Here is a 26,653-nt window from a genome sequence, read left to right as displayed (position 1 = left end):
ACGAAGACCCGATGCAGCCAAAAACTTTTTTTAATTTTTTTTATTTGAAAAGATAAGCAAAATTGATAAGCCTTTGGCTAGGCTGACAAAGTAAAAAAGAGAGAAAACTCAAATTACAGAAATCAGGAGTGAAAGAGGGGACATTGCCACCAACTTTATGGGGGAGGGGAAGGGTTATATGGGAACACTATAAACAAGTGAACGACTCTATGCCAACAAATCAGATAATCTAGATAAAATGGAATATTCCTGAAAACAAACTACCAAGAAATAGAAAATCTGAATAGATCTATAATAAGACATTAAGTTAATATTCAAAAACCTTCCCACCAAAGAAGTTCACATGCCTTCACTTGTGAGTTCTACCAAATGTTTAAAAAATAATTGACACCAACCCTTCACAAACTCTTCCCAAAAAAATCTAAGAGAAGGATCATTTCCTAACTTATTCTGAGTCCAGTATTACTGATACCAAAACCAGACAGACTTCACAAGAAAAAAAAAAACTACAGGATCATATCCCTTATAAATATAGACACAAAAATCCTCAACAAAATACTAGCAAACCAAATCTGGTAACATATAAAAAGGATTATACACCATTACAAAGTGAAATTTATCCCAGGAATGTAAGGTTGGATCAGCCTTGCAAGTCAATCAATGTAATACACCATATCAATAAAATGAAAGACAAATTCTTCATGATCATCTCAATAGATGCAGAAAAAGCATCTGACAAAACCCAACACCCTTCCATGACAAGAAAAAAACAAAACAAAACACTCAACAGACAAGAAATAGATAGAAACTTCCTCAATCTGATGAAGAGTATGAAAAACCTCCAGCTAACATCAATACATCCCATACATAGGGAGAAAGATTTCTCCCTAATAGCCCTGAGGATGTCTGCTCTTACCACTTCTATTCAACACTGTACTGAAGGTTCTAGCCAGCGTAATTAAGCAAGAAAAAGAAATAAAAAACATATAAAAAATAGTAAAAAAAAATCAATTATATTTCTATACATTAGCAATAAACAATCCAAAAATGAAATTAGGAAAACAATTCCATTTATAATAGCATCAAAATGAATAAAATACTTAGGAATGAATTTAACCAAAAAAATAATAATAATAATGACTTGTACAAAAAAACTATAGCATATCAATGAAAAAATTAAAGACCTATTGGGTTGGTCAAAAAGTTCATTCAGGTTTTTCCATAACATCTTATGGAATAACAGAATAGCATCCCATGTTCATGGATTGGAAGAATTAATAGTGTTAAGATGGCGATATTCCCCAAATTGATCTACAAATTCAATGCAGTCACTATCAAAATGCCAACTGCCTTTTTCTGTAGAAATGATCCTAAAGTCCATATGGAAATTCAAGGAATAACCAGAACAGCCAGAACAATCTTGAAAAATAAGACCATAGTTGGAGGACTCACACTTATTGATTTCAAAGCTTACTACAAAGCTATAGTAATCAAAACACTGTGGTACTGGCATAAGGATAGACATGTAGATCAATGGAACAGAATTGAGAGTCCAAAAACAAAACCATACATTTACGCCCAGCTGGTTTTCAACAGGGTGCCAAGACAATTCAATGCAGGAAAGAAATGCATTTCTGGGACAACTGGATAGACACATGCAAAAGATGAATTTGGACCCTTGCCTCAGACCCTATAAAAAATTAACTCAAGGGCTTCCCTGGTGGCCTAGTGGTTGAGGGTCCGCCTGCCGATGCAGGGGACGCGGGTTCGGGCCCTGGTCTGGGAAGATCCCACATGCCGCGGAGCGACTGGGCCCGTGAGCCACGACTACTGAGCCTGCGCGTCTGGAGCCTGTGCTCCGCAACGAGAAAGGCCACGATAGTGAGAGGCCCGCGCACCGCGATGAAGAGTGGCCCCCGCTCGCCGCAACTAGAGAAAGCCCTCGCATAGAAACGAAGACCCAATACAGCCAAAAATAAATAAAATAAAATAAAATAAAATAAAATAAAAAAAAATTAACTCAAGATGGATCAAATATATGAATGTAAGAGCTAAAACTCTTAGAAGAAAATGTAAGTGTAAATATTTATAGCCTTGGATTAGGCAATGATTTCTTAGATAGGACATCAAAAGCATGAGCAACCAAAAAATTTTGAGAAACTGGACTTCATCAAAATTTAAAATGTTTGTGCTTCCAAGGACATCATCAAGAAAGAGAAACGATAACCCCAGAAGGGGAGAAAATACTTGCAAATCATATATTTGATGAGAGTTTAGTCTTAAGAATATATAAAGAACTCTTACAGCTCAACAATAAAAAGACAAATAACTCAATTTAAAAATAGTCAAAGGAGGGGCTTCCCGGCTGGCGCAGTGGTTAAGAATCCACCTGCCAGTGCAGGGGACATGGGTTCGAGCCCTGGTCCGGGCAGATCCCACATGCCGCTGAGCAACTAAGCCCATGCACCACAATTACTGAGCCTGCGCTCTAGAGCCCGCGAGCCACAACTGCTGAGCCCACGTGCCACAACTACTGAAGCCCACGTACCTAGAGCCCATGCTCCACAACAAGAGAAGCCACCGCAATGAGAAGCCCACGCACCGCAAGGAAGAGCAGCCCCCACTCACCACAACTAGAGAAAGCCCGCACACAGCAACAAAGACCCAATGCAACCAAATATAAATAATTAATTAACTTTTTAAAAAAATAGTCAAAGGACTTGAGTAGACATTTCACCAGAGAGGATATGCAGATAGTCAATAAGCACATAGAATATTCAACATCATTAGTCATGAGGGAACTGCAACTCAAAACCACAATAAGATACCATTTCACACTCACTAGAATAGCTTTAATTTTTTTTTTAACAAAAGGAAAAATAACAAGTGTTGGTGAAGATGCTGAGAAGTCAGTAACCTCATACAATGCTGGTAGAAATATAAAATGGTACAGCCACTATGGAAAACAGTGTGGCAATTCCTCAAAAAGTTAAACACAGAATTACCATATGACCCAGCAATTCCATTCCTAGGTATATACACAAGCGAACTGAAAACAGATATTCAAACAAAAACTTGTACATCAACGTTCATAGCAGCATTATTCATAATAGTCCAAAAGTACAAACAATACAGTATCCATCAACTAATGAATGGATAAACAAAATGTGGTACACCCATATGGTGGAATATTATTCATCAATAAAAGGGGTAAAAATAAAAAAGATGCTGACACATGCTACCACATGGGTGAACTTTGAAAACATTATGCTAAGTAAAAGAACCCTAACACAAATGGCCACATATTATAGGATTCCATTTACATGAAATGTCCATAATATGCAAATCTACAGAAGTATAGTGGTTGCCAAAGTCCACGGGGAGGGAGAAACAGGGAGTGACTGCTAATGCGTAAGAGGTTTCTTATTAGGGTAAAGAAAATGTTCTGGAATTAAATAATAATGATGGTAAATAATATGAAAACCCACTGAATTGCACATATTTAAATGGTACATTTTATGGTATATAAATTATATCTCAAATTTTTTAAAAGGGATATTGGGGGAGTATTTGCATATGAGGAAAAGAATACTGTACAAAGTGAGATAAAGCCAAGGACCAAATTCTGTCTCTGCCGTGAATTGGTCAAGTCACTCACTCCAGATTTAGGGGCCAGATCTCCTTATCTTTAAATGAGAAGATGGGCCAAATGATTTCTGGAGTCTCTTCTGTATTTGATTTCTAATTTTGACTATTAATTACCAAGTACAATAAACATGCAAGTCTAATAATTCAAAAACCCAAAACACACAAAGATAAGAATAAGGAAAGTGTGAATTACACTTGGAATGTTAGAGAAGAAAGGGCCAAGGTCAGAACAGCACAAGAAGGAAATGAGAGATAAACCCTTAAACAAATGAGAAAAGTAAATTAGGTGAGGCCAAGAAAGCTAAGCTAAAGATAGTGTTTGATCAGATCAGCAGTAGAGAGCTATAATAACTCTTAAGGAGATAAATCATCTACTCAATGGAAGTTCTATTTAAGGAAGATAAATATGGCAGGATGAACTGGAAAGGAAAAAGACCAAGTGCAAGAAGATCAACTAGGTAGTTAATGCACAAGTCTTGGTTTCTAATACCATTCTCCAATAAAAGGAACAGGGTTCCCTAGAGAAATAACTGATTCCAGGACTGGGACAGTAATTATACAAAATAAGCATGGAACATCCTGTAGTGCCAGAAAGTAAGAAAGTGTTAAAACACACACACACACACACACACACACACACGTACACTCATGAGGGTATGTCTAAGGAACCTAGAGGCCAATTAAAAGAGCTCCCAATGGCCAAAGCTAGAACAATTTGAACAACAAAATAAAGTAGCATTGAATTATAATCTAAAATATATATAAATACCCATAAATAAATGGTTGAATAAATAAATGGAGAACAGATAAATCCCTGGTGCAGAATTCCAAATAATTGAGGTAGATACTTTGCCCCCAAGGAAGTGGAGCATAACACTCCACTCCTTAAGTGAGTGCTGTGCATAGTGACTTCCTTTCAAAGAGTACAGTATGGAAAAGACGGGGGAAAAAGAGAAATTTTACGGTGGAGAAAGATGACAAACTACCTCAAGTCAAGAGCATATCAACAGTGATATCAACATATCAAGTCAATATCAACAGTGATAAATCATATTGATAGTATGTATGTACCCTTGTAGGATATAATGAGAGTAGCACTTTACCTTTGTGGTTTCCTCCCAAAACCCTGTTATCCAAATCATGGGAAAAACATCTAACAAATCCCATTTGAGGTACATTCTATAAAATAGCTGACCAGTAATCCTCAGAACAGTCAAGACCATCAAAAATAAGGAAAGTTGGAAAAACAGCCACAACCAAGAGAAGCCTAAGGAGACACTGCTCCTAAAGGTAATGTGTATCTTGGATGAGATCCTAGAACAGAAAGAAGGACATTAGAAAAAACTGAGGAAATCTGAACGTATAAAGTATGGACTTGGGAATTCCCTGGCGGTCCAGTGGTTAGGACTCTGTACTCTCGCTGCCAAGGGCCCGGGTTCAACCCCTGTTCGGGGAACTAAGATCCCACAAGCTTCGCAGCACAGCCAAAAATAAATAAAAATTTGCTTAAAAAAAAGGTATGGACTTTAATAATAATGTATCAATATGGTTAAATAATTTTAACATATGTACCATACTAACATAAGATATTAATACTAGGGGAAACTGGGTGTGGGGTATACAGGAACACTCTGTACAATCTTCGCAGTAATCTTATAAATCTAAAACTGTTCCAAAATAAGAACTTCCCTGGTGGCGCAGTGGTTAAGAATCCGCCTGCCAACGCAGGGGACACAGGTTTGATCCCTGGTCCAGGAAGATCCCACATGCTTTGGATCAACTAAGTCTGCGCACCACAACTACTGAGCCTGCGCTCTAGAGCCTGTGAGCCACAACTACTGAAGCCCACGCGCCTAGAGCCCATGGTCCACAACAAGAGAAGCCACCACAATGAGAAGCCCGTGCACCACAACGAAGAGTAGCCACCGCTCGCGGCAACTAGAGAAAACCTACGTGCCACAACGAAGACCCAACACAGCCAAAAAATAAATAAATAAAATTTAAAATAAAATAAAACTGTTCCAAGATAAAAGTTTACATATAAAAAAAAGTTTAACACAATTTAGCCTTGGTCTGAGTTAGTGCTTTGTCAGCAAGAATGCAAATGAAAGGACAAATCCAAGACATATTAAAATGAAAGACATAAGAGAACTTGATGACAAAGAGAATATGATGGGTGAAGGATATAAAGAAGAAAAATATTAAACCATGGTTTCAAGTCTGGGGAAGGGAAAATTACTGTTGCTAGTATAAAAAAACAACAACAAAAAAACAATGAAAACATCCTACATTTAACCTGTACTGGTCAATGGCAGCACCATTTACTTCCTCATTCATCCATTCACACAGTATGGCAGGCAGTAAACTGGTCACTAAGTATTTGAAAATCAGTAACACAGATATGGTTCTTGCCTTCAGAGTCTTAGAGTCTAGCAGGGAAGGTAGAAATTAAACAAGAAATTACAATGGTACTGAGTATTACAGAGAAGTGCAGAACACTAAGGTTATGTAACAAGCAAACCTAATCATAAGCCCTGTCCTACAAACAAAAAACCTGAGTGTCAGCCTTGCTTCACACAGTCAATGCATCTTCAAATGAAATTTAACCTAACTCCTAAATATCTCTTAACTTATCTTATCCTTTCCACTGTCACTGTCTAGGTTCAGGCCCCAGTAATCTTTGTTCTGGTTTAACATAGCAGCCTTTTATTTCTTCTTCCTGCCTCCAGTTTCAGTCCTCTCCCATTCATCCTCCACAGAGCCACCAGAATAATCTTTCAATAATATAATCAGCTCATGGCTCACCATATGCTTCAGAACAAAGTTTAAGTCCCTTAATAATAGCATACATGATTCTTCATGATCTGATTTCTCACTACATCTCTCTCCACATGATGTACTCTAAGGCAGAAAATTACTCAAAGTTCTCCTAACTTGTTTCTCCTTTTTGTGCCTTTGCATTTACAGTTCCCTCTATCTGAAAAACTCTTCACACACACTCCTTTCCAATTGGACTGGCTAATTTTCATGTGTCCTTCAGGAATTTACTCAGAGTCACTTCTTGGAAGCCTTTCCCTCGGCTACTCCCTTGTCCCTAGTAGAATTTTCTTTTCTTCCTTGGTTTTCCTTCTCTGTAATCCCATAATATCCTGTGCATATCTCCTTACAGAGCTATTCCCACTTTTACTGGTAGTTTCTTTGAGGGTAGGAATTGTGCCTTGAACATCTCTGAAATCCTGATTTCTAGTACAGTGACTAGCAAAGAATAAAATACTGGATAGATGAATGGTGAAGAGAGGTGATGACATAAAATACCCAAAAGGAGTTATACATAGACAGTGAAAAGACAGAAATGGAATATGGGTGTCAAGATTGGCAAATGTAGATCTTAGAGTCAACTGCTTCAGGTAGTAATAGAATTTCTAAGAATAGATAAAATCTTAGAAAAACAGAAGATGAAATACAGAGAAAAAGGCAAAGAGTTTCTCAATGTGTAAAGGGTTACTTTTCATACACTAAAGTAAAACCAGTCTATCTTGGTCACAATTTTCACATAGAAAATTGTCTCTGATGAGAATCAACGACCTATCATTTGTTATACCTGCTTTTCTAGATAATTTAAAATAAAGTAGAAGAGATATCCAAATGAGAAATCATTTGGTTATTTTAAAGTTTAGCAGGACTTCCCTGGTGGCACAGTGGTTAAGAATCCGCCTGCCAATACAGGGGACATGGGTTGGAGCCCTGGTCCGGGAAGACCCCACAAGCCGCGAAGCAACTAAGCCCGTGCACCACAACTACTAAGCCTGTGCTCTAGACCCCACGAGCCACAACTACTGAGTCCGCATGCCACAACTAACGAAGCCCTCGCACCTAGAGTCCATGCTCCGCAACAAGAGAAGCCACCGCAGTGAGAAGCCCGCGCACCACGACGAAGAGTAACCCCCACTCACTGCAACTAGAGAAAGCCTGTGCACAACAATAAAGACCCAACGTGGCCAAAAATAAAGTAAATAAAATAAATAAAATTTAAAGAAAAAAAGATCTCCTATCACAGATCTTGTGTACTATTCATAACCAGGTACAGTAAACCAAGTATGGATCAAATTTCAGTAGAATTTTATTTAGAACTTTTATTTGTAAAACTATATTCAGCCAGAGAGAAAGATAACAGGTAAAAAAAGGTGATGAAATAGAAAAGAACATTTCATGGATATGTGGTATAATCTATATAAAAACATATTCATTTGCAATGACATTATTTAAGCAAGATGGGAAACAGCTAAACAGTAAGAACATAATCAAAAATAATTCATGGGGGCTTCCCTGGTGGCAAAGTGGTTAAGAATCCACCTGCCAATGCAGGAGACACAGGTTCAAGCCCTGGTCTGGGAAGATCCCACATGCCGCGGAGCAACTAAGCCCGTGCGCCACAACTACTGAGCCTGTGCTCTACAGCCCGTGAGCCACAACTACTGAGCCCACGTGCCACAACTACTGAAGCCCGCATGCCTAGAGCCCATGCTCCACAACAAGAGAAGCCACCGCAAAGAGAAGCCCATGCACCGCAAGGAAGAGTAGCCCCCGCCTGCCACAACTAGAGAAAGCCCATGCACAGCAACGAAGACTCAACACAGCCAAAAATAAATAAATAATTTTTAAAAATAATAATAATTCATGGACTTCCCTAGTGGGGCAGTGGTTAAGAATCTGCCTGCCAATGCAGGGGACACAGGTTCGAGCCCTGGTCTGGGAAGATTCCACATGCCACGGAGCAACTGGGCCCGTGTACAAATACTGAGCCTGCCCTCTGAAGCCCACGAGCCACAACTACTGAGCCTGCGTGCTGCAACTACAGAAGCCCGTGTGCCTGGAGCCAGTGCTCTGCAACAAGAGAGGCCACCGCAATGAGAAGTCCGCGCACCACACGAAGAGTAGCCCCCACTTGCCACAATTAGAGAAAAGCCCACGCGCAGCAACAAAGACCCAACACAGCCAAATAAATAAATAATTCAGTAAGCTGTTGGTAACTAACAGTGAAGATGGCTGACAGAAAACAGAACACCATGCAATCAAAGAGGAAAAACATGATTAAAACCAGCCAATGACAGTTCCTCAAAATGTTAACACAGAGTTACCATATGACCTGGCAGTTCCACTCCTATGTACATACTCAGGAAAAATGAAAACATATGTTCACACAAAAACTTGTGCGTGAATGTTCACAGCAGCATTATTCATAATAGTCAAAAAATGGGCTTCCCTGGTGGCACGGTGGTTGAGAGTCCGCCTGCCAATGCAGGGGACACGGGTTCGTGCCCCGGTCCAGGAAGATCCCACATGCCGCGGAGCGGCTGGGCCCGTGAGCCATGGCCGCTGGGCCTGCGCGTCTGGAGCCTGTGCTCCGCAACTGGAGAGGCCACAACAGTGAAAGGCCCGCGTACCACAAAAAACAAAAACAAAAACATAATAGTCAAAAAGTGAAAGCAACCCAAATGTCCATCAGCTGATGAATGGATAAATAAAATGTAGTATAGCCATATAAAGGAATCTTACTCAGCAATAAAAAGGTATGAGCTATTGATACACCACCACATGGACAAACCCTGAAAATGCTAATTGAAAGATGCCAATCACAAAAGGCCACATATTGAATGATTCCATTTATATGAAATATCCAGAACAGGCAAATCTATAGAGACACGAAGTATTGATAGTTAGTGGTTGCCTAGTGCTGGGATTGCAGGGTGGGGAATAGGGATTGACTGCTAATGGGTACGGGGGTTCTTTCTGGGGGGACAAAAATATTCTAAAATTAGATTGAGATGAGGCCTGCACATACTAGAAAACACTGAATTGTACACTTTAAATGAGAAAATTGTTAATTAATTATATCTCAATAAAGCTGTCAAAAAAAAAAAGCCAAGGTCAGAATATGTATAAATCAGAGAAGATGGATTTTAAAGAAATGTCATTTAAAATAATAATAATTATTATTTCCTATTCATTAATTGTCCACTGTGTGCTGGCACTACATTAAACATATTACATATTATTTCTAGTCTTTTCAGCAGTTCTAAAAGGTAGTAATGTCATGTCAAATGTTACACAAATTTAACAAACAAAGAAACTGAGAAACAAGGAGGATAAGTAACTTGCCCAAATACATACAGCTAAACAGTATCAGAGCCAGGATTCTAAACCAGGTCTGTGACTCCAAAGGTCTTTGACTCTATTATACTTTTTCTATCTTAAAACAAGCCAGAAACCTTGTAGCAATAGCCAAGTTCTATATCCCCTTCTGGAATTAATAGTCTGTGATACAAAGGACACTTCTTTTAGCATTTAAACTTAGACTGCTCAGAGCACCAGGTGTTCCATCTTGATCACACCGAGTGATGTTTATCACCACTGTCCTCAGCCCAGCTTTGGACCTGATTAAGGACGAGGATCTCTTCAAGCAAAACTCTGAGATAAAATTCAACAAGTTAAAGGACAGCTCCTTAGGTATCAAATGGGGTTAAGAATAAAAAAATGGGGAGGGAATATTTATTGAGAGCTATTTTGTGCCAAATTACTGAGTTATAATCAGAGATTATATAATCTGGGGAAATGGTTAAAAGAAAGCCTCCCCCTCCCACCTCTACCCCCAAACCCCTCTGTTTGTTTTTTTCTGTGAATGCTAATTAGATATTCTATGAGTAACGGTGGTTTCCCTTAAAGGTTGTATAGACCTGGTGTTGATCACAAGCAAGAAGTGGCTCCTCTCTCAAATATAACCAAAGGCTGGCAAAACAGAGAACCTCTTTTTTTTCTTGGCCTTCTCCTCTGGGTTTAGGGCAATCTGTATATGCTGTAGGCACTCCCAGGTAGAAGCGTTAATGGAAATGGCTTCTGCCACTGGAAGGCAGACATGTGTGTTGCAATTAAGAGGGGAGCCATCCCAAAAGAAGACCACCAATTAAAGAGGAGTTTTATCTTGTGAGCCAGATTATATAGAAGCATCCTAGTAACTCTCATCTTATTTCCCTTCTGTATCTCCTAGCCTTTAGTAAAGTACTAAATGTTCCAGGCTGGTCTCAGCTGTGTACTAAAGGAGTATTAAGAGAAGACTCACCCCTGGGACAGAAAATTAAAGGAAGGCAACACTCCCTGAGGTCAACAAGGGATTCCCCCAGGGAAAGGTGAATCTTTGGGAACAAAAGTCCTTGCTGGGAGTTCCAATTATCCTACTCCATGTGCAGAATCTCCTCCTAAAGCCAACTCTGGAGGATCCTGGCTTTTACTTATTAAGATAGAAAGCAGTTTCTTCCTGCCAAAAACAACCTTACTGTAAACCCAGGTCTATCTGATTCCAAAATCCATACCGTTACTCACTGCTACATCACACTGCCTCCAAATACTATTAATAGAAAACTGTTCAGTAAAAGTATGGGAGAGAATCATTTAAGAGAAGGAGTAAGAAAAAAAAAAAAAAAAAAAAAAAAAAAGAAGGAGTAGGAAGGAAGAAAGGGAGGGAGGGAAGGAAAGGGAAGGAGAAGGAGAAGGGAAAGAGGGAGGGATTTCTCCAAATCAATAAAAACAACTCGTGGATTGAATGTCAAAGATGGAAATATTTAAATTTAATATATGCACTTAGTTAGCATATACGAAGAGCAGTACCTGCTATATAGCTAACATTTCATATGTGTTCATCCCTTTCCTCAGAAACAAAGACAAGAGCCAAGTAGAAAAATGCTGTCTTAAGTTTTGGCTTCTGAAGTTCAAGTGTAATGATACAGATACCCAAAAATAACAAAAAGCTCTACATTTCCTTATTGAGAAAGTATTCCCCAGGTAGAAAGAACCCAGAATGGGGGTGATTATGAGGTCACACATCAGTTCTCTGTTTCAAACAAAAAAAGGAACACACTATCTCACTTCTCCAACATGTTTCAACACAGAAATATATGCAAATTCACAAATTCATTAAACTGCAAAATCATTTGCTTTTTTATTTACTCTATGACAATAAGGTATAGTATCTTTTTGTATCTGCTAAAATGTCAGGAAGAGTCAAGGCACTTCAGATTTCAGGTGGCTTATGTACAAATTCCCCTGCAAAAATACCCTCCCAACGAACAGCAGCCAAACCCCTTCCTGTTTTTCAACCTTGTATGTTTACTTTCACATCTGCCGAAAAAGATAAAAGCAACAATTGGGACATCAACCACATGATCGTGTCCTACCAACCCGGAAATGAAGCTCTGAAGCCAGAGCTGCTATGAAACAGGTCTTTAGAATACTGACACACAGGCTTTAAAATGTTACAGTGTAAGTCTGAATCAAATCCAAAGGCAGACAAAACCATATACACTTCTATACAGCTATATTTATTTATACATAATAATAATATAGAAACACAGATGCCCAATTTAAGTAGAAAAAAGGTATGGGTCAAGATATAAAAATTCTTCTCCTTAACCAAAGATTATTTGTCCCCATTTTCACGAGGTCATATTTTATCATAGGTAAAAGGGAACTAACATTTGCTGATTATCTGTGGATGGTGGGCACACTGCAAGGTTTGTTTTTACTTGTTATTACTATGTATTCTGTGTAATGTGGGTATCATCCTGATTTTATAGAAAACTGAGGCACAGAAAAGTACTTTCACAAGATCACAATCATTAAGAAATCATTATCTCTGACAGAAGGCCTGCATCTCTCCTTCCTAACATGTTCACGGTTGTAACGGTTCACGGTTGTAACATGTTCACAGTTGTAAAGGTGTAGCAGTAAAGAATTCGGCTTTGAGGCCAATTTTCACTTGCTAGTTGTACAACTTTGGACAAGTTACTTAATTTTTAACCTGCTATTTAAAATGTAAAATGGGATGACTCACACCTACTTCATAGGGTTGTGGTGAGGCTTAAATGTAAAAATAACGGCTAACATTTATCTGGTGTCAGACACTGTTCTAAATACCTTGCATATATTAACTCATTTTTCATTATAACAACCTTAAAAGCTAAGTATTTTTTATTATCCACATGTTACACAATGAGTAAATTGAGGTACAGAAGTAATTTGTCCAAGGTCACCACCAACTAAAGAGTGACATAACGAGAATTTAAAACCAGGCATTCTAGCCCTGGAGCTCACTCTCTTCAACACCTATGTCATCCCTACAAAGCACACAGCCCAGACTGTGGCTCATAATAAGTCATCAATAAACAGTAGCATTACTATTTTACCAGGTATATAATACCACCCAGTAAATTGTGGCTGAAATGTGTTAAACCAAGTAGAAGAGCCAGAATTTTAACCCAGGTCATACTCTGTGCTCTTCCTATAACTATATGCCCTTCCAACACGGCACCTCTATTCCTAAGTTTTTGGTGCATGCCCAGTGATTTCTAATACTAGATCACTAAACTTCCTTAGGACAGGGGTCATGTCTTCTACATTTTTGTGACCACATATACGCACAAGGTCCTGCTCATTGTGGATAATCAATTAGTATGTATTAATTAAATGATCATGCCATACCTCTGCTAAAATCCTCTCAAGAATTCCCATCTCAGAAAAAAAATGCAAAGTCTATAGCATAGCCAACAAGGCACCACGTGAACTGCTCCTCCCGCCTGTAACCTCTCTGAACTCAACTCCTAACATTTCCCCGTAGATCATCTTGACCCTGCAATGCTGGCTTACTCAATGTTTCTCAAACACACCAAACACGCTTAACCTTTGCACATGTTGTTCCGCCTGGAATGCTCTTCTCCAGATACCATTCAGGACTCTGCTCAAAAGTCACCTTACCAGAGAGGTTGTTTCTGACCACTCTACTGAAAATATCCACCCCACTTCCCTCACTCTTTGTCCCCTTATCCTGCTTTCCCTGATCCTCACTAAAATCTTATATATTTTATCCCTGATTTGTATACTTTATTATTTTTATTTGTCCTCTCCCACTAAAATGTAAACTCCACAGGAACAGACATTTCTAATCTACTTTTTTCACTGTTATGTCCCAAAGCACTTAGGACAGGACCTGGTGAATAGTAGATGATCAATAAATATTTATTAAATTAATAAATGGTAGGTGTATTAGTTGTCTATTGTCATACAACAAATTACCTCCAAAACTTGGTGGCTTAAAACAACAAACATTTATTATCTCAGTTTCTGTGGGTCAAGAATTCAAGCATGGCTTAGCTCGGTGCCTTTAGCTCAAGGTCTCTCATGAAGTTGCAGTCAAGTTGTCAACCAAGTTTACACTCCTCTCAAAGCTCAACTCTGCCTGAAGAATCTGCGTCCAAGCTCACTTTCATAGTAGTTACTAACAGACTTGGTTTCTCACCACGTGGGCCTCTCCATAGACTGCCTGAATGTTCCTAGGTTATAGCAGCTGGTTATCCAAGTGACAGGAAGAGGGCCAGAGAGTACCCAAGATGAGAGTGCCCAAGACAGAAACCACAGCCTTTTGTAACCCAATCTTGGAAGTGACATCCCACCACTTGCGCTGTATTCTATTCATTAGAAGTTAAGTCACTGGTGGACCTCCCTGGTGGCACAGTGGTTAAGAATCCGCCTGCCAATTCAGGGGACACGGGTTCAAATCCCTGGTCCGGGAAGATCCCTCATGCCGCGGAGCAACTAGGCCCATGCACCACAACTAATGAGCCTGCGCTCTAGAGCCCGTGAGCCACAACTACTGAGCCCACGTGCCACAACTACTGAAGCCCGCGAGCCTAGAGCCCGTGCTCCGCAACAAGAGAAGCCACCGCAGTGAGAAGCCTGCGCACCGCAACGAAGAGTAACCCCCACTCGCCGCAACTAGAGAAAGCCTGCGCGCAGCAACGAAGACCCAAGGCAGCCAAAAATAAATAAATAAATAAATTTATTTTTAAAAAAAAAGAAGTCACTGGGTCCAGGGCACACTCAAAGGGAAGGGATTACACAAAGGCATGAAAACCATGAGGCAGGAATCACTGGAGCCATCTTAAAGGCTGCCTACCACAGTACACATAATAAAAATCTAAAAACAAAACAAAAACACGATGCCCTTTGGAAACCTGATATATTCTTTAAGATATTTATTTAAATATGATGCTCTGATCATTATGCAATCATTCACCCCAATGCTAGTCTTTTCAATCTTATGAAACACCAAAGGGAGTACATTAACTATTAAACATTTCCTGCTAACCAGTGTTCACTAACAGTCATATTAGAGATAATACAACTAGCAAAGAGAAGTCAACAAAAATAGCATCTGAAGAAAAGAAATTATTGGATGAATCTTTCTGAGTAGATGACATCAATCTTTTTAAAATATAGACTGGATATTCGTTGTTATTATGTAAATATTGTTAATTTTCTTATGTATGATAATGGTATTGTGACTAACGTAGAATAATCTCTTTATCCTTAGGAGATACTGAAGTATTTTAGGAGTAGATTGTCATGATATCTGCAACTTACTTTCCAAGAAAATATGATACACACACACAGAGGCAATCAGAAGCAGTCAGAATTATAACCAGATTTTAACCTTAATTATCCTGGAATTCACATTCTCACTACAATTCTACATGTCTATGTTACATATCTAGCTACTGTAGTAAGCAATATCTGTGTTTGGGAGGATGGGGAGGACAATGAAAGACACGATATTGACCCTCTGCCCTCCAGAAGCTGACAACCTTATTGGGAAACACCAGTTTCATGTGCAATATAAAGCAACACGTGACAAACTTGGTATGAAACAAATAAATGCTGCAAGAGTTCAGATGAGGATTCCAATAAACCTTCAGAGAATAAAATATCTCTGAAACATCTTTCTTCCAACAGTTCTCTTATTCTTGGCATCCTTTCCCTTAACTATTTCTCCTTTACTTTATCTACTTGGCAACAACTGACTGATTATTTCCCACTAACAAAATTATCTGGAAACAATAAACATAAAGCACATGTTTTGCCTATTTGGAACACAGGATATGATTTTTTAAATAAAATACTATTCACATTTTCACTGGAAAAAAAACCCCACTAAATATATACTATGTGGGTTTTCTTGCCTTCAAAATCAATTGTGTTATTTCAAGTGTTGAGGATGCCAGAAAGCTTGAAGATTTAAAAATAACCTCACAAAGAGCTCATTTCCAACACCAGATGGAAAGAAATTACTCTAAAGACACATGTGTGGGAGGACATATATACAACATCATATGACACCACGCAAACGGCTTATATAATTATATAATACCATCAAGATTCGCAGAACATTGCAGGTAGTAAGTTAGCAACAGTGTCGATTTTCTGAATCATTAAAAACAATAAAAGGGCAAGAAAGTGCAAGTGGGTGGCAGCAATAAAAAAAAGAGCCTTCACTTTAAACTGTCTTCCATGTGTCCCTACTGCATGATGAAATGGCTGGCAGGTAAAATTTGAGGGCTTAAATCCTTGAAGCTCTTGACAGGTCTGCCTGTGTCCATATGGTCAAAACCAGTAGTGTAAATGAATTTCAAAAATCTGTACCAAGTGTATTATCAAGGTGAAACACTTTTCACTTGAATATACGTAGAATTTCAAACTGGTTAATTGAAATACATGCCTGGGCTTCCCTGGTGGCACAGTGGTTGGGAGTCCGCCTGCCAATGTAGGGGACACGGGTTTGATCCCTGGTCCAGGAAGATCCCACATGCCAGGGAGTAAATAAGCCGTGTGCCACAACAGCTGAGCCTGCACTCTGGAGCCCACGAGCCACAACTGCTGAGCCTGCACGCCACAGCTGCTGGGGCCCGCGTGCCTAGAGCCTGTGATCCGCAATAAGAGAGGCCGCGGCGGTGAGAGGTCCACGCATCGCAACAAAGAGTAGCTCCCACTCGCCGCAACTAGGGAGGGCCTGCGTGCAGCGACGAAAGCCCGGCGCAGCCAAAAATAAATAAATTAAATAAATAAATTTGAAAAAAATAAAAAAATTTTTTAAAGAAGTCTTTAAAAAAAAACATGCTTGACATATAAATTAAAATAGCATTTCTTTGTAAGATGATGTACTCAAAGATATACTGTTAAGATCCCATTGTGTTAAAATGATTCTAATAGGGTTACTGAATTTATGCAAGCATTAACGAATAGTTAAATAGCAATCACAACTGAACCTTGGCATACTACTACATATTCATAAATTACCAAAAGTATACATTTCTGTTACACTTGTTGTGGGTCACAGGCTGAAATTTAACCCATTCAAAATAATCCCATGCTTTAATGTTGTTAAATCACAGAGTTGCTCACTCAGTAACTTTATAATGGTTTAATGCTATCAAAATATAATATTAAAGTGTCTGAGTGAATATTAATATAGAAAGTAACTAAACCTCAGTCTATGTTGGGTCCAGTGTTACAATTCAGCCATATAAAGGGCCTACCAAAAAGTTTATCTGGATTTTTATAGAGGATGGTAGAAACCAGGAGCAGGCAGATCACATTTATAAATCACAATTAACTACAGGAGTATATATTATACCCTATTTTATTTTATCTTATTATTTCCACCTATTTCCAAAAAGAAACTGATGTATTCCTGTCCCTATTAATAGATAATATTATTAGATAATACAGTTGACCCCCAAAAAATAAATAAATATTAGGAAAAAAAATAAAATCTTCATGGAGGGAAAGGATGATTAGGAGAAAATGTCTAAAAAAGTCTTCTGGGGACTTCCCTGGCAGTCCATTGGTGAGGACTCCAGGCTTCCACCGCACAGTTGACCCTTGAATAACAGGGGTTTGAACTGCGCAGGTTCACTTATACACAGATTTTTTTCAATAGTAAACACTACCGTACTACACCATCCAAGGTTGGTTGAATCCTCAGAGGCAGAACCACATACATGGAAGAACCACATATATGAAGGGCCAACTATAAGTTACACAAGTTCAACTGCACGGAAGGTCAGCACCCCTAACCCCTGCATTAAGGGTTAACTATAATCTAGAATTAGCCCATGCACCTAGAGCCCGTGCTCTGCAATAAGAGAAGCCACCGCAATGAGAAGCCCGTGCACCACAACGAAGAGTAGCCCCCGCTCGCTGCAACTAGAGAAGGCCCGCGCGCAGCAACGAAGACCCAATGCAGCCAAAAGATAAATTACTTAAATAAATTTATTTTAAAAATAAATAAATAAATACTAATCTAACCCAGTGTGTACACCAGAGTATTCGTTACACCACATTTTACTGAGCACACCATGAACCCGCTCATAAAAAGGACACAAAGTAAGCTACCAGTGGCATACCAACAAACTTAAATAAACAACAAAAACTGACATATATATTTGGAATCTGGCTCTTTTCTAACTAAAAGCTATTACAAATGCAATGAATCAACTACCTTCCAATAATTCTAGATACTCTGCATAAATAAGACCTGTAACTGATCAATTCAGAGGCCTCTCTTAATAGTTTTTAAAAGTTTAATCTTTGGGGCCTTTATTCACAGAAAAAAAGCAAAGTTGTTCATAAGAAAAAAGATGTTAGAATTATTATTGTTTAGCCCACAAATAAAATAAGGTGATTCTATGCTCAAGCAGTTGGGGAAAAAATAAGTCCTTTAGAGGTAGCAATGAATCTGCATTTGAATATACATGTGACCAATCACGAATCTGATGAGACTCTTGGAAAAGTACACTGGCAGCACCTGCACTGACCTGCTTCTTAGATAACAAGGAAGCAGACTGTGATCTAAATATACACTCCTATTGATTTCAGAACCACATTTAGCCCCTGATAGCCACTGATATTCTAAAGTTATAAAATCAGATCACCAATATTAAATTAGATTTGGACATTCAGAAAACAATATAAGCAAGCCCTGTAACTCACATCACAAATCACAGACTGCACATTTTAAATCACAATCTACTGATAAGCATACCAAAGTACCTGCAGAGAATTCAAGAATCCTGTGACTTTTAGGCAACGCTTCTGACAAGCTTAACTCTGAAGCCTTCTTAGGAGCAGGAGGAAGGAAACCAAATAGCACTCTAAGCACACTACCTCCCATAAAATGAATCTGTTTAAAATTAAGACCATAAACTAAGGAATAAAATGGAAGGCTGGCTTTGTAGTTTCCAAAAATTTTAAACTCAAGCTGCATACAAGAAAACATCACACTGGTGAATTTTAAATGTGAGGCACAAATCTGACAAAAGAGAATAACAGGGCTTCCCTGGTGGCGCAGTGGTTGAGAGTCCGCCTGCCGATGCAGGGGACACGGGTTCGTGCCCCGGTCCGGGAAGATCCCACATGCCGCGGAGCGGCTAGGCCCATGAGCCATGGCCGCTGGGCCTGCGCGTCCGGAGCCTGTGCTCCGCAACGGGAGAGGCCGCAACAGTGAGAGGCCCGCGTACCGCAAAAAAAAAAAAAAAGAGAGAGAGAGAAAATAACAGGAAAAATACATAGGTCATATCTCAACAAAATGACACAACCATTTTTTTTCAGAGGAGACAGAAATATTTTAAAATCATTTGTTAATTTAGATATTAGCTTAGAAATGTTTCTTAAGAGAAAAAGAAAGGATACAAGTACTTTTAAAACGAAAAGAGAAAGATTTGTGTACTATTCTCTTACTATTATATAAAGTATCACATCACGCTATTTTATATATTATATTGAGGATGAGCCTACTTTAAAACATAGGCTTGGGGGTTCCCTGGTGGTCCAGTAGTTAAGCTGCTGAGCTTCCAATGCAGGGGTCACCGGTTCAATCCCTGGTCAGGGAACTAAGATCCCACATGCCTTGAGGCGCGGCCAAAAAATAAAATTAAATAACACATAGGCTTGTTTACCATATCTAATACTTGGATACAATAAATATGATTTGAGTGTTTAACCAACATTAAGGACACGCTGACCCTTAGACCACCAAGAAAGAGATGTAGAAAGCAAGCAGAAATCCACCTAAAATGTAAAACTTTCTTCTATTAGTTTAGTCTATTTGTTGACAGCCAGAGTTTCCAAGTGTTAAACCTGTCAACTGGTAGAGTTCTTAGCTCTGAGTAGAATGGAAGCCTAAGCGGTTTTCTTAATCTACCATCAGCCATCATCTACCACTAAGGGCTACACACATTGATGGGGCACTTAGGACCTAAATCCTTTTAACAAACACCAGTTAAAATCCACTGGCTGGGGCTTCCCTGGTGGCGCAGTGGTTGAGAGTCCACCTGCCGATGCAGGGGACACGGGTTCGTGCCCCGGTCCGGGAAGATCCCACATGCCGCGGAGCGGCTGGGCCCGTGAGCCATGGCCGCTGAGCCTGCGCGTCCGGAGCCTGTGCTCCGCAACGGGAGAGGCCACAACAGTGAGAGGCCCGCGTACCGCAAAAAAAAAAAAAATTCAACTGGCTGGCCATATTAATGAAGCTCAAAGAAAACTCAGAACAAAACAAAAAATTCCATCAAGTTCCTTTCACATAGGGAAATTTTCTCCACACTTCAAATTACTAATATGGGACATTTTTAAGAGAACTCAAAACTATCAGAAGGAATATATATGACAAGCGTAGCTGGAATCTCATGGCCAAAGGTACAGAGATAGGAAAGCATGGGTTATTACTGAGCAGTTCTTTTTGGTTGGAAAATACAAGTAATAAAGAGAATAAAGGTAGAAAGGTAGATTGGGACCACATTGTGCAAGGACTTACCTAATATTTGGTTATAAAACACTGGTATAAATGTTGGAAGAATTTCGGTGAGGCCTAAAGATCAAAATCATTTATTTGTAAGCCTGAATTCAATTATACAAGGAAAAAAAGTGTAGTTTTGTTACCAGAAGAAAGAGGAATCAGAAGGTTAGCATGCTGCTGCAGGTAAGTTCACTTTTAATAGTGGCAAAGATATACCGCACTTCGGTTTCCCCAGGGATATGAATAACACCTATCTTTACCTTAATCATAACCTTCCTGTAGAAGGCAGTCTGAATTAGCACCTTGATACCAAGGCAATCTGATGTTCAGGCATTATATCAACTTGTTTTAATCTGTCATTTATTGAGTGCTTACTGTGTGCCATATATTCTGCTATGTACTCCATATGGATTATATTAATAACACCCCAAGAAACTATTTTATAAAACCAAAATTGGTCGGCTGGCAAAGAACTTATTATGTTTCCAACTTACAGAAAAGGAAAATGAAGAGTACATCAAGTTTCCACAAAAAGTAAGAGTTAATGCTACACAAAATTGAGATGATAAGAATTATATAAAGATATTTATAATATATATAGCATATATATAAATATATTTGATTTCAACGGTAAAAAAATACTGCCAAGACTGAGATATAGAAAACAATAATGAGCAACAGCACTGGGTACAGTATATATCCTCAAGAGAGTATAAATTCACTATAATAATATCCAAGACAGAGACATAACCATTTCTTGCAACCTTCCCTAAAAACAGAAAGAACAGAATAGCAGCTGTGAAATCACCCAGACTACTAAAAAAAGCTCGGCATCTCTTTAAAAAAAAAAAAAAAAAAAAACTAACTCCTAATCAGCAATACATGCCAAAAAACGACAAGTCTCCACAGACTAGGCATTTATGGTTGGGTACAGTTAGAGAAACAACAGGATGACAGTCGCTCTCATGTGGCCAGAAACCTATCCGTCAGCAATTTGTTTCACGTGAGATCACTTTCTCTCTCAAGAGAATGCCCGTTTCTGGGAAGAAAAAACCTCTTTTGGCAAACCCCCACCAGGACTAACAGCCTGGGGATGCATCTCGGAGGGCGAGTCTAGATCCAGCCTCTCCACAGGTAAAGGCAGCCCAGCAAGCAGGAGGAAATACGTCCAAGCTGACAGATGCGCGAACTGAAAAAGGAGGTCACGACGCTGAGAGAATCGATTTAACCCTTTGGTCCCTGGGACCCGGGAAGACTCAGCAGGAGAACATAGAGCCCTCGGGTTTGGGGAATTTTTCTTAATGATGTGGGTGTCTATGGCGGGAAGGCCTTAAAGTCCTTGCAGGACTCCCTCCACCCCTCACATTGTGCCTGACTTCTCCAGACCGCCCAGCTACCTCTTCACCGAGAAACCTCTCTGCGGCTGCACCCCACACCTTCGCCGCCCGAAACCTGCAACTCGCCCCCATCTGGTTTCCTTCCAGGGCTCCTGCCCACTGTACAATGACTGACAGACCAGACGGCACCGATTTCCCCTCGTCAAAAATGCACCCTGAGCTTAACTTTTAAACGCTCCCCCAGCGCCACCCCCGCCTCTTTCCCCACAGGCCGGCCGCGTCCCCGGCTCCAGCCCCTCGGCCACCGGCGTGCCGAGGGCGTGCGGAGGCCGTGGAGCGCGCGCCCCCGGCCCGGGCCTGCGGGGGGCTGGAGACAAAGAGGCTTCGGCGCCGCCGCGGCCTCCAGGACCGTCCCCTCGGGGACAGCTCCGAGCCCCCCACCCCAGCTCCGCTCGCGCGCCGCCGCCGCCTAGCCTCACCGCTGGCTCCGGGGCCCGGGCTCCCGTGCCCGCCTCTGCAGCCGCCAGACGAACAATGGCAGAAGGAGGCGCCGGCGTCCGAGGCTCGGCCCTCTGCGGCTCGCTGGCCCGCGGGCTGCTGGCGGGCGGACTGACTGACTGACTAACCCACCGGCGGAGGGAGGGAGCGAGCGAGTGAGGGAGCGAGCAGGCGGCCCCAGCGCGCGCCCTCCCGCCTTCACTCAGCGAAGCGAGGCCCGCCCGGCCCTTAGCCAGCCCGCCCCGCGCGCCCTCCCCCTCTATTCGCCACAACATTGTAGTAAATTTCTATTGGGTGGCGCCGCAGGGAAGTAGTGGGCCGGGCCCGCGGCCCGCCAGCCTATTGGCTGAGGCCAAGTTCTGGCTCCTCTCATTTCCCCCCCTCCCCTAGGCCGGTAAGTAGCAGGGAGGGGAAGGAAAAAGAGGGGAAAAGGCTAGGGGGCTGGCCGCGTGTGCGCAGGCGCAGGTCGAACCCGCTCTAGAGTCCGTGCTTTCCCGGCCCCTGAGGTACCCACGTGGGGAACGTAGCCAGTGCCCTGGACGAAGGTGACGACCTTTCCCACCCCACCCACCCCAAGGAGGGCCAGGTAAGGGTCTGAGATTTGGAAGTTGCTCCCAAACTACCCACGCTGACTGTCCCCCAAATGGACCTAGTGACCTTGGGTAAGTCATTCAGCTTTTCTGGGCCTCAGTTTCCCCATCTACTAACTTGGCGTCTCTAGGCGCCATTCCAACACTGACATTCGATGAGACTTCACCTCTCCGGGCAGCTGTGTAAGGCCTGAAATGGATGCTGAGTGTTGTGGCCACGCCAAGATTTCAGCTGTCTTCTGCATTTACGGGTCTCCTAATTCTGCCCTGGCTGCCTCAAATCATGAAAACTTAGCTTCGGAAGTCTGGTCTCCAGCTGAACTTAGGGTTGCTCTGACAATTGCCTGATGTGCTGTTATTTCCTTTCATTAGTTTCAGAGGCCCCTTGGACCTTCACACTCCCTGCCAGGCTGGTGTCTGAACAGGCGAGCAGAAAGAAGGCTCTGTTTTAAGCATGGTCCCTATAAGGTAAGATAATTCTGGTATTCCCATTTTCCAGATGAAGAAACCCAAGCAGAGAGGCTTAGACCTGCCACGATAAGAAGCCAGGCAATCTGACATCGGAGCCTGTATATGACAGCTAGACCATCTCCTCGTATCTAATCACAGCCCCCTCACAACTCAGCTCAGCCTCTAGAAACAGACTACCTGAGTTCAATTCTGTCTCCCTAATTGTTTGCCCTACTCTGTGCTTGTTTCCGACCCATAAAAGGGGATAATAACAATTCCTACCTCATAAGAGTTATTGTAAAAATTAAATGAGTTAAAATAGGTAAAGGGCTGGGACTTCCCTAGTGGCGCAGTGGTTAAGAATCTGCCTGGGGCTTCCCTGGTGGCACAGTGGTTGAGAGTCCGCCTGCCGATGCAGGGGACATGGGTTCGTGCCCTGGTCCGGGAAGATCCCACACGCCGCGGAGCGGCTGGGCCTGTGAGCCATGGCCGCTGAGCCTGCGCATCCGGAGCCTGTGCTCCGCAACGGGAGAGGCCACAACAGTGAGAGACCCACGTACCGCAAAAAAAAGAATCTGCCTGGCAATGCAGGGGACACGGGTTCGAGCCCTGGTCCAGGAAGATTCCCACATGCCGCGGAGCAACTAAGCCCGTGTGCCACAACTACTGAGCCTGCTCTCTAGAGCCCATGAGCCACAACTACTGAGCCCATGAGCCACAACTACTGAAGCCTGCATACCTAGAGCCCATGCTCCACAACAAGAGAAGCCACCACAATGAGAAACCCGCACACCACGATAAAGAGTAGCCCCCGCTCGCCACAGCTAGAGAAAAGCCCACGGCAGCAACGAAGACCCAATGCAGCCAAAAATTAATTAATTAATTAAAAAATATATATATATATATATGTAAAGGGCTTAGAACAGTGCCTAGCTCGCAGTAAGATCTACCTAAGTGTTAATTACTACTGCTATCTGGAGACTAAAATATGGACTGAGAGGTGTGGGGCTCGCTGATATCATAATATATTTGGTAAGCACTCAATTGCCTGCACCGAGCTGAGCATATTACATGGTTATCTGTTTGAAACATCATAAGAGACCCTTGAGGACCACCTGACTACCCTATCTGAAACAGCCTCCACTTACACACCCTTGCCCTGCTTTAATTTTGTTTCATGGCACTTCTACCTGACTTTCTACTATATATTTACTTATTTGTCCCTCTCAATAAATTGCTTCAGTTTAGACTCACTAGACTGCAAGCTCCAGGAGGGCAGGGACTTCGTCCTCTTGCTCATCTCCCAAAACAGTGCACACTCAATAAGTATTTGCTGAACGAGTGAATGAGTTATCCCCATGTTATATATAAGGAAGCTGAGGCTTAGTTAGGTCAGGTGACTTGGCCCAGGTCATTCTGTGTACTAGGGGTGAAGCATCTGTTCTCGAATATTCTGGTCCCCTGCCTCAGGTCCTCAGGTTCGGGAGCTCTAGCTCTACCACCTCTGTGCCTCAGAGGCTTCCTTCACCTATCAGACCTGGAAATCTGGTGCCATGAAAGATAAATCCTGAAGATCAATCACAAGACAGCTACCACCACTACCATCTCTGTGTTTTCCAGCAAATACAGATTCATGAAAACCAAGATTCTCTATGCCATGAAGTGCTAGGCAATGACACACTGTACTTAAAGAGGCTTCATTGGAGTGTGTAGTATTTAATAATCATCACCCTGAAAAAAAAGTGGGGATCTTAGGCTAGCAGAAAACAGCCAGACATAAGGCAGATGTAAACCACTCAAATGCAGAGTGCCGTGCAACACCACACCAAAACTGTTGACACAGGCTTTAGAATCTTAAAGGTTTCAAATCCAGTCCTGGCTTTTCATTCTTAGCCTGGAGATGAAAGGGCTTTGTAAACTGTAAAGTACTCTCCACACATGAGGGATTTTTGTTATTAGTTAGGTACACACCATCACCTGTTAGGCTAAGTGCCAGATGCTTGAGTATAGCAGGGCCCAACACATAGTAGGGGGTGAGAGGAAAAGTAATGCCCAACCCAAAGGCAGAGAAACTACCCTTACTCCTGTGCCCATCTGCCCTCTCAGAAGAGGCCTCTACATACCAGACATCCGGTCCCAGCTCACCCTGCAGAGACTGCCATTGAGTACAGGGTAAAGGTCCCAAGCACCATCTCTGAAGCTAATTTCCTAGGAAGAAACTCAGCTCCCTCCCTGCCTGCTGCTCCATGCTCACATCAGGGTAAGGGCTGTGCCATGCATGCTCCAAGCCCCAGGATGGGGTCTCTAGGGGCCATCTCTATCCCGCCTGCCAGCTGAGCCCACCTCTGCCTCCCCCACCACCCCTCCTTTTCCTTCCTAGGGAATACAGGCCCTGCAAGCTGCCTCTCAGACCCTGGAGTGGTCAAGGGCACTAAGGGAAAAAAAGAAAAAAGACAACATGAAAGGGTCCTAATCCTTCCCCATTGCAAACTGAGCTCCAGCAAAAAGCAAACACCAGCTGCACAGAAGAGGGTGAAATTAGATGGTGAAATTAGGTGGTGACCAGGGGGGAAGGCCAGGGAGAGTAGATGGGGCCTCCAATGACCTGGAAAAGATGAGATTGGAAGAAAGCGGGGGTGGGGTGGGGGAACAGTTGGAGTCTGAACCATTCCCAAATCTGGGACGTGGGCAGATTAGGGACACAGCTGGCCTGAAGCCCCAGTGGTAGGGCTCATGGAAAACATTTGTCGGTTGTGGGGAGTGGCAAGAGATGAAGAGGGCTTTGAAAACCTGGGCCCACCAGCAAAGTGTTCTGAACAGTCACTACTGAATAAAAACCAATCCTGGTACCAAAAGTACATGAAGAGTAGAGCTTTCCGGGCTTCCCTGGTGGTGTGGTGGTTGAGAGTCCGCCTGCCGATGCAAGGGACATGGGTTCGTGCCCTGGTCCGGGAGGATCCCACATGCTGCAGAGCAGCTAGGTCCGTGAGCCATGGCCGCTGGGCCTGCGAGTCCAGAGCCTGTGCTCCTCAACGGGAGAGGCCACAACAGTGAGAGGCCCACGTATGGCAAAAAAAAAAGAGTAGAGCTTTCTATCTGGCCCATGGTAATAAAATTGCAGTCATTTTAGACCTTTTAAACACAAATGATAAATCAAACAAGCTATAACAAGGTGGAAAAATTGCTGTTTATACAGTGGTATACCTTTCTAGGGGATTATTTTCAGTAGTAGTGCTTGCATTGTTCACAGAAAATATAGTTAAGAAAAACAATTTTAATCAACGTAAAGCCATCAATCAGAAATAACTACCGTCAATATTTTGGTGGGAGATTTCCCTTCTAGTACCTCTCCTGACAGATATACTTTTTTTTTTTTTTCTTTTTTTTTTTTCAGTACGCGGGCCTCTCGCTGTTGTGGCCTCTCCAATTGTGGAGCACAGGCTCTGGACGTGCAG

The 26,653-nt window shown here is 41.8% G+C and overlaps 1 protein-coding gene across 10 annotated transcripts in view; it reads right to left on the bottom strand.

The window, feature by feature from the left end:
• EPB41 (erythrocyte membrane protein band 4.1) overlaps positions 1-26,653 on the bottom strand; it is a 203,282-nt gene that overhangs the window by 160,788 nt on the left and 15,841 nt on the right. For 3 of the 10 annotated variants that reach the window (XM_065884402.1, XM_065884409.1, XM_065884465.1), the window contains exon 1: positions 22,140-22,374. The exons of the other annotated variants lie outside the window; for them this stretch is intronic. The gene's annotated coding sequence lies outside the window, so the exon portion shown is untranslated. Of the gene's footprint in view, positions 1-22,139; positions 22,375-26,653 lie in introns of those variants that run through there. 10 annotated transcript variants of the gene reach the window in all.

This window comes from Phocoena phocoena, chromosome 1 (genome assembly GCF_963924675.1).
Source record: "Phocoena phocoena chromosome 1, mPhoPho1.1, whole genome shotgun sequence".
NCBI lineage: Eukaryota > Metazoa > Chordata > Mammalia > Artiodactyla > Phocoenidae > Phocoena > Phocoena phocoena.
The sequence above is the reverse complement of the archived record's forward strand: the minus strand, read 5'-3'. Positions and strand labels throughout refer to the sequence as shown.